Genomic DNA, 14,809 nt, shown 5'->3' with positions numbered 1-14,809 from the left:
GAACTGAATAATTAGAAAGAGCTAGAGGAAATGTTAAAAGCAAAAACAAACAAACCAAAAAAAACCCTAAGTACAAACAAACAAAAACTAACAGTATAGTTACATTTGACCATCTAAAATCTAGAAGATTTACCCAACCAAAACCTAGGAGAAGGCAAGAAACTGCAGAGGAAAGGGTAGAACTCAAATCTGTTTTGCCCTGAAGGTCATTTATCCAATTGGAAGTAGCAACTGTGAAGCTGAACTATAGTTTTAGCAGCTTGGTAGAGTGTGGGGGAATTAAAAAAAAAGAGAGAAAAAAAAGCCCAGGGTTCACTAAGGTAAGGATTTTAAACTGCCCCCTATATACCCACTTTGAGAGGAAACCCAGTAGGGCTATACCCTCATAGTAAGGGTGAACCAGAAGTGAACTATCTTTTGTTCCAGGTTACTTGGGTCATTTGGTGACTGTAAACATGAAATTCAGACATAAGTTGATTCTGAATTTGTACCCTCCCAAAGACCTGGCAAAAGCCACAAACATCCTCTCTAGAGGGATCTATAATCATCCTCAGCTTCAAATTATTTCTCTAAATAATTTTCCAAATAATTTGCTGTCAAGGATAACAAAACACATGGGGAAACAAGATATCCACTGTGAGTGAGAACCAGGAAAAACAGGCAATAAAAATAAACTCACAGGCACTTCAGCTATTAATATTATCTGACACAGAGTATAAAACAATTTTGCTTCTTATTTTTTCTTTCTTTTTTTTAAATTTTTATCTTATATTGGAGTATAGTTGATTACAATGTTGTGTTAGTTTCAGGTGTACAGCAGAGTGATTCAGTTATACATATACATGTATCTATTCTTTTTCAAATACTTTTCCCATTTAGGTTATTACAGAGGATTGAGCAGAGTTGCCTGTGCTATACAATAGGTCCTTGTTGGATATCTATTTTATTTAGTTATTATCTTTATTTATTTATTTTGTTAGTTTCTGCTTTATAACAAAGTGAATCAGCTATATGTATACATATATGTATAGCTGCTTCTTATTTTAAAAAATAAATAAAAGAGCTTGAAAATGTCTGCAGGGTACACAAAATATAAAAGGCGACATAGCAAATTTGAAAAAGAATGAACTAAAACTTGTAGAAATGAAAAAGATGATATGTGGAGTTAGTGGATGCAAACTATTACATATAAAATGGATAAACAACAAAGTCCTACTGTATAGTACAGGGAACTATATTCAGTATCCTGGGATAAACCATAATGGAAAAGAATATAAAAAAGAATGTATATATGTGTATAACTGAGTCACTTTGCTGTATAGCAGAAATTAACAGAACATTGTTCTGTTAATTAACTATACTTAACTATACTTCAATTAAAAAGAAACTTCAATGGATGAATTTCACAGTAATTAAATTTAGGTAAACACAATTGAAGAAAGAATTAGTGAATTGCAAGTAAGTTTAGACAAATTATCAAGAATGCAGTTAAGGGAGGCAAAAATGATGAAAACAAAAACAAAAAAAAACAATCTATGAATGGAAGACATAGATTGTTAAAAAAGAAAAACTTACATACCTGGAACTGGAATCCCATGGACAGAGGTGAGAAAGAATGGGACAGAAACACTATTTAACAAAATAATACAGGCCCTGAACCAAGATGGCGGAGTAGAAGGACGTGCTCTCACTCCCTCTTGCGAGAACACCAGAATCACAACTAGCAGCTGGACAATCATCAACAGGAAGACACTGGAACTCACCAAAAAAATACCCCACATCCAAAGACAAAGGAGAAGCCACAGTGAGACGTTAGGAGGGGCCCAATCACAGTAAAATCAAATCCCGTAACTGCTGGGTGGGTGACTCACAGACTGGAGAACACTTATACCACAGAAGTCCACCCACTGGAGTGAAGGTTCTGAGCCCCACGTCAGGCTTCCCAACCTGGGGGTCCGGCCAAGAGAGGAGGAAATCCTAGAGAATCAGACTTTGAAGGCTAGTGGGATTTGATTGCAGGACTTCGAGAGGACTGGGGGAAACAGAGACTTCACTCTTGGAGAGCACACACAAAGTAGTGTGTGCATCAGGACGCAGGGGAAGGAGCAGTGATCCCAGGGGAGACTGAACCAGACCTACCTGCTAGTGTTGGAGGGTCTCTTGCAGAGGCAGGGGAGGTAGCTGTGGCTCACCATGGGGACAAGGACACTGGTAGCAAAAGTTCTAGGAAGTACTCCTTGGCGTGAGCCCTCCCAGAATCTGCCATTAGCCCCACCAAAGAGCCCAGGTAGGCTCCAGTGTTGGGTTGCCTCAGGCCAAACACCCAACAAGGAGGGAACCCAGCCCCACCCATCAGCAGTCAAGCAGATTAAAGTTTTACTGAGCTCTGCCCAACAGAACAACAGTCAGCTCTACCCACCACCAGTCCCTCCCATCAGGAAACTTAAACAAGCCTCTTAGATAGCCTCATCCACCAGAGGGCAGACAGCAGAAGCAAGAAGAACTACAATCCTGCAGCCTGTGGAACGAAAACCACATTCACAGAAAGATAGACAAGATGAAAAGGCAGAGGGCTATGTACCAGATGAAGGAACAAGATAAAACCCCAGAAAAACAAATAAATGAAGTAGAGATAGGCAACCATCCAGAAAAAGAATTCAGAAAAATGATAGTGAAGATGATCCAGGACCTCGGAAAAAGAATGGAGGCAAAGATTGAGAAGATGCAAGAAATGCTGAACAAAGACCTAGAAAAAGTAAAGAACACATAAACAGAGATGAACAATACAATAACTGAAATGAAAAACAAATGGGACCTAATGAAACTTAAAAGCTTTTGCACAGCAATAGAAAACATAAACAAGATGAAAAGACAGCCCTCAGAATGGGAGAAAAGATTTGCAAATGAAGCAACTGACAAAGGATTAATCTCCAAAATTTACAAGCAGCTCATGCAGCTAAATATCCCTTTTTTTCTTGATGAATCTGGCTAATGGTTTATCAATTTTGTTTAGCTTCTCAAAGAACTAGCTTTTATTTTTACTGATCTTTGCCATTGTTTCCTTCATTTCTTTTTCATTTATTTTTGATCTGATCTTTATGATTTCTTTCCTTCTGCCAACTTCGGGTTTTTTTTGTTCTTCTCTCTCTAATTGCTTTAGGTGTAAAGTCAGGTTGTTTATTTGAGATGTTTCTTGTTTCTTGAGGTAGGATTTTATTGCTATAAACTTCCCTCTTAGAACTGCTTTTGCTGCATCTCATAGGTTTCAGGTTGCCATGCTTTCATTGTCATTTGTTTCTAGGTATTTTTTGATTTCCTCTTTGATTTCTTCAGTGATCTCTTGGTTGTTTAGTAGTGTATTGTTTAGTCTCCATGTGTTTGTAAGTTTTACAGTTTTTTTCCTGTGATTTATATCTAGTCTCATAGCTTTGTGGTCGGAAAAGATACTTGATTCAATTTCAGTTTTCTTAAATTCACCAAGGCTTGATTTGTGACCCAGGATATTGTTTATCCTGGAGAATATTCCATGGGCACTTGAGAAGAAAGTGTATTCTGTTGTTTTTGGATGGAATGCCCTATAAATATCAATTAAGTCCATCTTGTTTAATATGTCATTTAAAGCTTGTGTTTCCTTATTAATTTTCCTTTTGGATGATCTGTCCATTGGTGAAAGTGGGGTGTTAAAGTCCCCTACTATGATTCTTTGATTGTGTTACTGTTGACTTCCCCTTTTATGGCTGTTAGCATTTGCCTTATCTATTGAGGTGCTCCTATGTTGGGTGCATAACTATTTACAAGTTTTATATCTTCTTCTTGGATTGATTCCTTGATCATTATGCAGTGTTCTCCTTTGTCTCTTATAATCGTGTTTATTTTAAAGTCTATTTTGTCTGATATGAGAATTGCTACTCCAGCTTTCTTTTGATTTCCATTTGCATGGAATACCTTTTTGCATCCCCTCACTTTCAGTCTTTATGTGTCCCTAGGTCTGAAGTGGGTCTCTTGTAGACAGCATATGTATGGGTCTTTTTTTGGTATCCATTCAGCCAGTCTATGTCTTTTGGTTGGAGCATTTAATCCATTTACATTTAAGGTAATTATTGATATGTATGTTCCTATTACCATTTTCTTAATTGTTTGGGGTTTGTTTTTGTAGGTCTTTTCCTTCTCTTGTGTTTCCTGCCTAGAGAAGTTCCTTTAGCATTTGTTGTAAAGCTGGTTTGGTGGTGGTGAATTCTCTTAACTTTTGCTTATCTGTAAAGATTTTAATTTCTCCGTGGAATCTGAATGAAATCCTTGCTGGGTAGAGTAATCTTGGTTGTGGGTTTTTCCCTTTCATCACTTTAAATATGTCCTGCCACTGCCTTGTGGCTTGCAGAGTTTCTGCTGAAAAATCAGCTGTTAACCTTATGGGGATTCCCTTGTATGTTATTTTTTGCTTTTCCCTTCTGCTTTTAATATATATATTTTTTGTATTTAATTTTTGATAGTTTGATTAATATGTGTCTCATCGTGTTTCTCTTTGGGTTTATCCTGTATGGTACTCTCTATGCTTCCTGGACTTGCTTAACTATTTCCTTTCTGATGTTAGGGAACTTTTCAACTATAATCACTTCAAATATTTTCGCCCATCCTTTCTTTTCCTCTTCCTCTTCTGGGACCCCTATAATCAAATGTTGGTGCATTTAATGTTGTCCCAGAAGTCTCTGAGACTGTCCTCAATTCTTTTCATTCTTTTTTCTTTATTCTGCTTCCTGTCTGTTATTTCCACCATTTTATCTTCCAGCTCACTTATCCATTCTTCTGCCTAAGTTATTCTTCTGTTGATTCCTTCTAGAGTATTTTTAATTTCATTTATTGTGTTGTTCATCATTGTTTGTTTGCTCTTTCATTCCTCTAGATCCTTGTTAAATGTTTATTGTATTCTCTCCGTTCTCTTTCTGAGATTTTGGATCATCTTTGCTATCATTACTCTGAATTCTTTTTCGGATAGGTTGCCTATTTCATCTTCATTTATTTGGCCTTGTAGGTTTTTACCTTGCTCTTTCATCTGTAACATACTTTTGTTGCTTCATTTTTTTTTGACAAATGGATTCCTGTCTTACTGGTTGTTAAGCCTGAGACGTCCAGCACTGGAGTTTGCAGACAGTTGGATAGAGCCGGGTCTTGGTGCTGAGAAGAGGACCTCTGGGAGGCATCACTCCAGTTAATATTCCATGGGGTCTGAGGTTCTCTGTTAGTCTGGCAGTTTGCACTCAGAGCTCGCACCCCAGGAGCTTGGGCCCAACCTCCAGCCTTGGAACCAAGATCCCACAAGCTTCGTGGTGTGGTAAAAAAAAAGAAAAAAAAAATAGAAAGAAAGAAAGAGAAAAAGGAGTAGTACAATATCAAAGAATAAAAAACAAAATAAAATTAGAAAATTAGAAGTATATTAGGAAAAATAAAACTATAACTGTAACAACTGCAACAAGGTAAAATAAAACCACAACAGAAAAAAGAAAAAAAAAAAGCGGGGGAGGAACAAACCAAAAGGAGAGAACAATAACAAAGTATAAAGAAGAAAATAAAATTAGAAAAATAAAAGATTTATTAGGAAAAAAAAAAAAACTTTGGCTATAGGGGTAGAGTTTAGGCAGGGGCAGAATTTAGGCAAGGGAGGGGTTTAGTGTGGGGTGGGACCTAGGCGGGTGGGTGGGTGACACTGAGTGTGGGGCGGGGCCTAGACTCACGACCCTTGTAGCAGGAAAAGGCCCTGGGGCGACGTTTAACTCTGCCCCCCTCACTTTTTCTTTATATCTATAGGTCGTACTCTTTTTGAAACAAGAAGCATTTTAAATTTAAATGACAGTCCTTGCTTACCAAATTAAATCACAACTCCTTAGCAGGGTGTGATGGAAAACACTTCCTGACATGGCTTCAAACTACTTTTCTACTCATGTTATCTAGTATCACTGCACTAAGGTGACAGGAGAGCTTACTTTTGTAACCGAAGGCACGGAGAAGTCCTGAATAATTCATAACATTTGCCATGCACTAAGTAAGGCACTTTGCATACATTATTTCAATCAATCCTCAAACGAACCTGATGAGAAACATATTATCCTCATTAAACAGATAATGAAAATGAGCACAGAGAAATGAAGTCATTTATTAGGGACCATATAGCCAGTAATGAATGAGGCAGAATTTTACCCTTTACTCTGTTGAATTCCAAAGCCCATGGTATTACCCACAAATTATACTTCCCCCCCGCAATTTGAGCAAACCAAAAGAACACGGTAACTCAGACTCAAAACAAGCTAGCTCTGCTATTCTAAGGTCTGTTCTGTGGCAGGACGTGTATTTGTTTCTAACTGCTGTTGTACCAAATTACTACAAACGTGGTGGCTTAAAACAATGTAAGTACACTGTCTTATAGTTGTTGAGGTCAGAATTCTTAAAAGGCTCCCACTGGGCTAAAAGCAAGGTGACAGTAGAGCTGCATTCCTTCTGGAGATTCTAGGGTGATATTTATTTCCTTGGCTTTCCCAGCTTCTAGAGGTCACTTGCATTCCTTGGCTGTGACTCCATTCCATCTTCAAAACCAGCAATGAACAGTCAAGTCTTTCTCATGCTGCATCACTCTGACACCAACTCTCCTTCCTCCTTTCACTTAAAAGGACCCCTGGATAATCCAGGATAACCTCCCCATCTCTAAGCCAGATAAGTAGAAACTTTAATTATATCTTCAACATTAATTCCCCCTTACCATGTAAAAAAAACATATTCAAAGAGTCCAGTGATTAGGATTTGGGCTTCTCTAAGGGACCATTATTATGCCTACCACAAGGCAGATAAGTGTCTTTACAATGGTAATGCTCAGAGCTAGGCATTATGACAGTTACTAATCTATTTGGAGTAGAACTCTTGCAGCAAATGTGGGTTCCAGGAAAGGGGTCCAGTTTTTGGTTGAAAAGTCTCACAAAAATTATGTAAGGTATCTGATTCCCAGACAAGTTAATTAGGATTCAGGAAAGCATTCAAAACTTGGCAGTGGAGATGAATTACAAAAGAAGAGACCAAGATAAAAGTCTTGTTACAGGATCAGGTCAAGGAGATGAGAGAAGGCTGCTCTAGAAAGCTCAATAATCTTCCAGGAACCCACAACTCATTCCAAGCAACCTTGGTTCAAGGGCAGCAAGATCAATTCCCCATCTCACCTTCTGCTGGAAATAGTACTTTTAATATTCACATTTAGTCAGGATAATCTCAGGAAGTAGGTGGTGTGGAGCCTTTGGAAGGAAGCATCAATGCTTATAGCTGACAGAGGGTAAAAGCTGGCTTTTTCTTCCATTTGGAATGCTATCCATCCATCAAGATCAACTGCAAATGCCACTTCTACCTCGAATCCTGTCCTAATTCTCTCATCAGGACTCATCTCTCCTTGAATTGCTAAGGTGCTTTCTATGTATATCCCTGTAGCACTCACGACTCCCCATCTTTTACCATTACAGTGGTTATTTGTGAATGCATATAACATTTAGCTGGATGTATTAGTTTCCTAGAGCTGCCTAAGAAATGTACTGAAAACTGGATGACTTAAAGCAACAAAAATTTATTCTCTCACACGTATGGAGGCTAGAAGTCTGAAATCAAGATGTTGGCAAGGGTAATATTCTCTCCAAAGTCTCTAGGAGTGGATCCTTCCTTGTCTCTCCCAGCTTTTGGTAGTCCCTGGCATTCTCTACTATGTGGCAGCATAACTCCAGTCTCTGCCTCTCTACTCACATGACTACTTTTCCTCTGTGTATGTCTTCTTATAAGGGCACCAGTCGTATTAGATTAGATAGGACTGAGAACATAGGGGGGATACACACACACACTCACACACTGGCAGTGTGCCACCATGAATTGTTTATGTATTTATCAATATTTTAGTTAAGAGGATATTTCAAAAACAAATAGCTTTATATTCCAACCGGTTTTATCAGTAACATTAGAAGAAGAATGTGTGTATATCACTTTTTTGTTAGTAGACTATAAATTCCCTTAGTCACTAATAAATTCTTTATGCATACTGTCTTGCACATAGTAAGGCCCTCAATGAATGCTTCTTAGGTATTATGACTTACACTGAAAGAGGTATTTTATAAATAAAAAATTTTAAATAAATCTTCAATTTATCAGATATTTTTGAATAGATATATGTGTGATATGCATGTAAACACATATATTTATCATAAAACATTCTGTTGAGACAAATAGTAAGGATGTCAGTTTATCTACTACATTATTAATTGACTGAAAAGAAAGTAGGTTGTCAGCAATATTTGTGAAATGATACCTCCAGTAAAAACATAAAGAATTCTGCCTTTACCCACCAGATTCTGTCTTCTAATAGAGTATTAATCCTGAAAATTGTAGTTTCTCCTTACCATTTTTATTTGAAAAGATTGCCATTATTACTTGTAAATACACACAAAAAATACGAAACTGTTTAGTATATTATCTTTGTTGAGTATTTTCCATTCAAAGAATAGGGACAGATCATAGCCACATAATCTATCATTTATTCTATGTTTTTGTTATTTATTTACTTATTTATTCATTCATTCATTTATATACCAAGCCTGAGAGACAGCTGAACCTTCAATTAGTCCTTCTCGTCTCTGTTAGCACTAGAGAAAGTGCAAAAACATTGCCTAATTTTGGAGGTGACAGTGCAGCAAGGTGGCTGGTTAGCATGACAGCTGAATGGAGGATGTTTGCACCTCCTCCTACCTCGTTTGTCTTTGATTAGAACATGTGCTTTACCTTTGCCAAGGTCCTGTCATTTTGAGTACAAATGAGTTGCAGGAGGATGTGGTTACACAAATGCTCAGGACGCCAGTGGTGGCAGCTACACATGATGCAGTCCTCTCACAGGTGAGTCTGCACTAGAGGATAAATGGGTTATTGTGTCTTGGCACCTATGGCTATATCCGTAACCCGCCAGGTCAACTCTCACTGGGCAATTATGGGATTCTCATAATGCTCCTTAAGCCCTTTCTTTGGCAGATATCCCACAGGTTATGACATTTTGCATGACATAAAAGAAAAAAACAGAACATAGATAAAATAGTAGCAATAACAGCAAATGGGCTATGCCAGTTAGTTTAGAAGATGAATGAGATGACCAAAACAGCAGTTGAGAAGTGCATTCGAAATAAAATGATCAAAAGCTGTAATCAGTTGCCCTCTGAGTGACGTTGATATAGGCTGAATGTTAGTGAGCCAAGACTTGGGTATTTACTGATGGTTGTGAGGGTCCTCAAAGGACCATGGTGAGACTAGCTGCAGTCTAGACAGTACTGAGTATAACACGGCCAGCCATAGAGATAGAGCATGAACTGTACTCCAAAATAGGAACAACCAGTGTTTGAAATATCATGCCACTGGGATAACTTGGAAGAGAAAGACATGCCAGGTTCCCGATAGAAGGTCAGGGATTTAGGTTGGTGGTAAACAGGATGATGATTCAGTGAGTTGAGAAAGGTATCGCTGCAAAACACTTTTTTTTTTTCTTCAAAAGTCTAAGAGGCAATTCTGCATAGGTAGGTTTAAAAACGACTGTTATATATCTTTATCTGTCAATCTTAATCTTTTAAAAGTTTATTTAACACATGATATGGGAACTACTGGTTTTATTCTCTGAGAAGTTATTGGGCAAAGCTCATGTGTATTTATTTTTTTTACTTACAATATTTGAAATGACTTTATACTCTGGGTCCAGTTCTTAGTGATCATGGAATATATTCTTTAAAACATTCAATTTTGAAGATAAGCCACAAAAACAACTGTTCATTAACTATGTTTTGGTATCTAAAAGGCATCATTACATTTTCAAAGACAGCAAATGTCTAAGTGGGAAGATGGTTGATTTGTTGGCCCTTCCTCCCTGAGCAATGCTGTTGGGCTTTTTAAGTCATGAATCTCAAAGGACAATTCAGAGTAGACTTTGGCTAGGAAATAAATCAGTTGATTTTATTTATGCTTATGTGAGCAGTTTAACAAGGACCACATTTACATAAATGTCTGTTATGCTTATATTATAGTTTCCTAATTCCAGTTCACATAAAATTATACCAGATAGTAGCAATTTCCATTAATTGATGATGATGTGCCTGTCATGAGTCATTCCACTCCCTTCGTTTCAACAAACATTTACTGAGTATATAGATACTAGATGTTACAGAGAGAATTAAAAGAAACAAGTACCCCGCCCTCAAAGAGCTTACCCTTGAGTGGAGAACAAGATAGAGTACAGGAGAAAGACAAGAGATCAGAAGCTATAATATTGTGTGAGAGCAGATATGCTATAAAGTTGCATAAAGTGCTGAGGGTACCAGGGGCAGGTTGCTTCTGCCAGAGAAGAGGTACGGGAAGAGGCATTTATTAAAGGCTTTCAAAAGACCCCACCTGCATTATGACTGGAAGGAAGGGGAGGGGTTTGCAATGCAAAGAAGGGAGAGAAAAAGAACCTTCCAAGCAGGGATTAATAAAGGAAAGACCACAAAGCAAGAGAAATCCCAGTGTGTTCAGAAGTCCAGAAAGGGATTAGGATGATGAAGAGAAGAATAAAGGGTGGGCAGAGCAGAAAGTGACACGGCTGTAGGGAGAAGCAGTGGTCAGATCACAAAGGGTCTTGGATTTCACACTGAGAAATTTAGATTTTTCCTGAAGGTCACAGACAGGAAAATAGAAAAGATTGTAAGCAGAGAAGTGGCGCTGTAGCAGATAGTATCTGAGTTGTCTTTCTTCCTCCCTTCTGCACTGCATGACTGACCATGCTCACCGCTGCCATAATTTGATAAACCAGTAGTGTTCTCTGATCAAAGTTGAGGCAATTGTGTTATCGTTATTAGGGGGTTGACATTCTGACTGAGATACTATGTTCTATGTAAGATAAAAGACAGAAGCTATAGAGTGGTCATATGCTTGGAAAAGCAGAGAAAGTCATGATCTAAACACAACTGATCAAATGGCAGAATTGCTGCTAAGAAAATGAAACCTGTACTTATGGCCAAATTGTGAATGTCAAGCCATAAGGATGAAAAAGGAAATAGAAAGCACCAAGGATGACTATAGGGTTCAGGCTGAAACGCAGAGCTACTGGCCAAATTCCAACATATTCAATGAAAGTGGAGACAGAGCTACCAAGTATCTGTGTAGAAATAATGAAGATGGGGTAGCGATTGCTACAGCCAACTGATAGCCTTCAAAATTAATTTTTAGTAGAATTTAGCATAATTATATATAGGCAGCACTGCAGAGAATAAATTATGAAAAGGATACATATATAAAAGAATTTGTCATGGAATTGAAACTGAGTGGAGCCCTGTGAGGCTCCCAGGCACAGAGGCCATTTGGTGTCTCCCAGCCCATGCCCCCCACCCCCGTTTCTTATAAGCAGGACTCCAGCCTCTATGACCTTCCCTGTGTTCCAAAGGGCAGATTCGAACAGTTGCTATTCAAGGGAGGAGCAGCCCTGAAACCACCTGAGGCGAGATTAAAGGGACCAGAGAAGCCCATCAAGATTAGGAGACCACCACTTGAGATTAAGGGAGTACAGGCCCTACTCACACCCTCATCTTGTCAGAGATCCCACCTTTGAACCATTGTTATAAACCCTCATCAAATCCTCCTGGGTTGGGACACACAGTTTTTCAGGCAGGAGCTCCCCTTTGCCTGGCAAAGTAATCAAGCTATCCTTTTCTTTTCTTCCTCTTTTTATTTTCAAGGCACATTTAATTTAATATCAAGAGTGCCATACAAAAGGCCCAAATACAATGAAGGAACACATTCTCCCATTAACACCAATGACAATGCTCTTTCAACATGTGCCCGTTGATTGGATCAGGGATTTAATAAATTTCACTACTGAAAAAAATAACGCAGTGAGTCTCATCACAGCCAATATCCTTGTACAATCTAGTTGTGAAATGAATGTTTATAATGCTTCAAACAGTTTAAACCTGAATTTTGATACCACACCTTCATGTTTGTACAGTCCTCAATAAGATTATCTACAGTATCCTTTTCTACTTCACCCAAAGCTCTGTCTCCAAGATTTGATTCGGCGCCCGTGTACAGAGAGGCCGAGCTTTCGGTAGCAGAAGGCACGATGGAAAAATTTGGGAAGAGGCAGAAATTGGGTTAGGCAGAGGAAACAAAATGCATTAAAGTTGATTGGGGGGCCATGTCCCTTTGTGTAATGAGGAAAAGAGAGCACATATCAAGAGTTACACATAAATTACTCCGAAGTTGACAAGGAAGCATAAATAACTAAAGAGTATTTGTAAGCAAGTGTTGCTTTTGCACATTTTAGTTTTAATACCATAAAACTTGTCTCACAGTGTATGAAAAGCCTTTGAGCCAATAAAAATTCAGTCTTCTTATGGGCGTGTCTACCGAGCAAATTAAACATGAGAATTATGTCTTTAATGGTCTTGAAGGAGATGGACTGTCCCAGAGCAGCTTTGTTTCCGGAGAGAAGACTAGCTTCCATTCATGGGGTAGAAATGCTGCAGTGGAATCCTGCTTGTGCTGAGACCTGCTTTGACTTGATAGCTTTTCCTTTTTGAAGAACAAGTTGAATCTGGGAATCCATTCAGGTAACAGATACCAGATTCCTTCTGAAATAGTGGCTTCTGTCTAACTAAATATTAGTGTCATTATTGTTAAAAAGCTTTTGTGTAGATACGTGGTGAGATTCTTAGTGGTAAAAGAAAACAGCTGCCATTTACTGAACACTTTGTGTACTTGGACGGCCTCAGTGTTTACAAGGGGATTGCATCCAGTCCTAACAAAATTGTGGGAGCGGGTGTGGTTATGCCCATTTTATTGGTTAGGAAATGGAGGACTAAAAGATTAAATAACTTGCCCAGTTTCTCACACTTAGTTAGTAAGAGTCAGAGCTGAACAATTCCTGGTCCACAGCATCTTTGCAGAATTGCCAACAAATCACTGAGAAGTTTTTTGTATCCCACAGGCTCTCATACTGTGTATATTTGATAATTCAGCATTGCTCTTCCAGAGGCTATTGCCATTCTGCGCTTTCCAGACACGTACCTGAAATTGTAGCAAACTAAAGTTTTAGTTTTAGTGCATTTTAATTAACCTCCATGTAGTTAAGGGGCATGGCCTGGTTTATAAGAGTTGATCTTGTGGTCTAAATAGCTAGGATTTCCTATGAATGAGGTTAATTACATTAATAACCAGCTCTTTTCTTCCCAATTTAACTAGCATAAATACATTAAAATCTTTGTTAACTGCAACATTATATTTCATGTTGAAACAGAAATTGAGTGGAGGTTTTAAGAAATATGGTGTAGGTAAAACAGATTACCTTTCATGTCAATTTTCATCGGTGTTCAGTCTCTTTAATTTAATTATGATCTCAACCAGAATAGCATGAAGCCAACATGAAATTTTCCTTAAGGTCAAGATTTTATCTAGGACATTAAAATGCCTCAAGTTTCACCTTGGCTTTTCTGTTAACTTGGTATCAAAGGCCTTGAAACTGTTCTCAATTTAATATTTTATTTCCTCTTAATCATTTCTAATATAAGCAGAAAAGTAAAGGTGCTAATTGGCTTTTTTAGAATCACTTTTAGCATCTTTAATTCTCTTACATCACCTTTACAGGAGATAGAAAAAGTTGCAATATGAGTATGCAGAATGCTTAAAATATAGTCTTTCGCTGGTAAGAGCAGCTTTTCCAGACAGCTTCTAAGATTGTTCAAATATCTATGATGTTTTCTCTCCATTTTTCTTCAGCTGGTTTCTTTATTACTTTCTACCATTCTGAAGTAATTTTACTTCATGATCTCTGGCAGAGTGCTCATTCTTATTGAAGTGAGTCCCATTTTTCTCAGGCCAATACAAGACCTAACTTTTAAAAATATTGAAGCAAAACATAACAAGTTTTCCAAGTAGTTCTTCAATAACACAATTTTGCCACGGTGTCTAATGAATTCCTTATAAAGCCACAATTCTAAATTCAAACTCTCAAAGGTTGCTGTTGTTTTTAAACTACCTAAATTGTCTTCTTTTGTTAACATAGATTTCCATTTCTAATCTCTTAGTTTTAAGTCTATCCTTTGTATTCCAAGGGTTTCCCACTCATGTCCCACGGACAACTGAGAATTTTCTGTGTTGAATCTTGTGTTTTTCTCTCATTTAAATGCAATACTGGATATTATGCCTTAGAGAATCTTGTTTTTATGACTTGAAGTAGTTTGTAAAAATCTAAATGATCCCTATATTATGTTATCAATCCATTCCCATTTATTGCATCTGTTCTTTTCTCTCACTTTTTGCTCCAAAATTTCTAATTCTAAATATCCTACCTGTCCATATCCTTTAAAATAGATGAGGTAAATAATAAATTACATAAGTCTTCTCTTTTTATATAGATAAATATATAGAGAAAATAAATATATAGATATTTATGAATATTGTCACCACAGCTATTATTTAAATCTTAACGCTTCCTTAATGCATATATAAAGTAGTGGGGGCATGTTCTTGTCACATATAAGAAGTTAAGATTTTTTTTCCATTACACAGAGAACCAAAATCAAAGAGAAGGGACATGAAAAATTCTATCTCAGCCTAGGATTCTACAGCTTCATAAAATGATTGAACAGGGGCTTCCCTGGTGGCGCAGTGGTTGAGAGTCTGCCTGCCGATGCAGGGGACACGGGTTCGTGCCCCGGTCCGGGAAGATCCCACATGCCGCGGAACGGCTGGGCCCGTGAGCCATGGCCGCTGGGCTTGCGCGTCCGGA

This window comes from Grampus griseus (genome assembly GCF_964374135.1).
Source record: "Grampus griseus genome assembly, chromosome: 4".
NCBI lineage: Eukaryota > Metazoa > Chordata > Mammalia > Artiodactyla > Delphinidae > Grampus > Grampus griseus.
The sequence above is the reverse complement of the archived record's forward strand: the minus strand, read 5'-3'. Positions refer to the sequence as shown.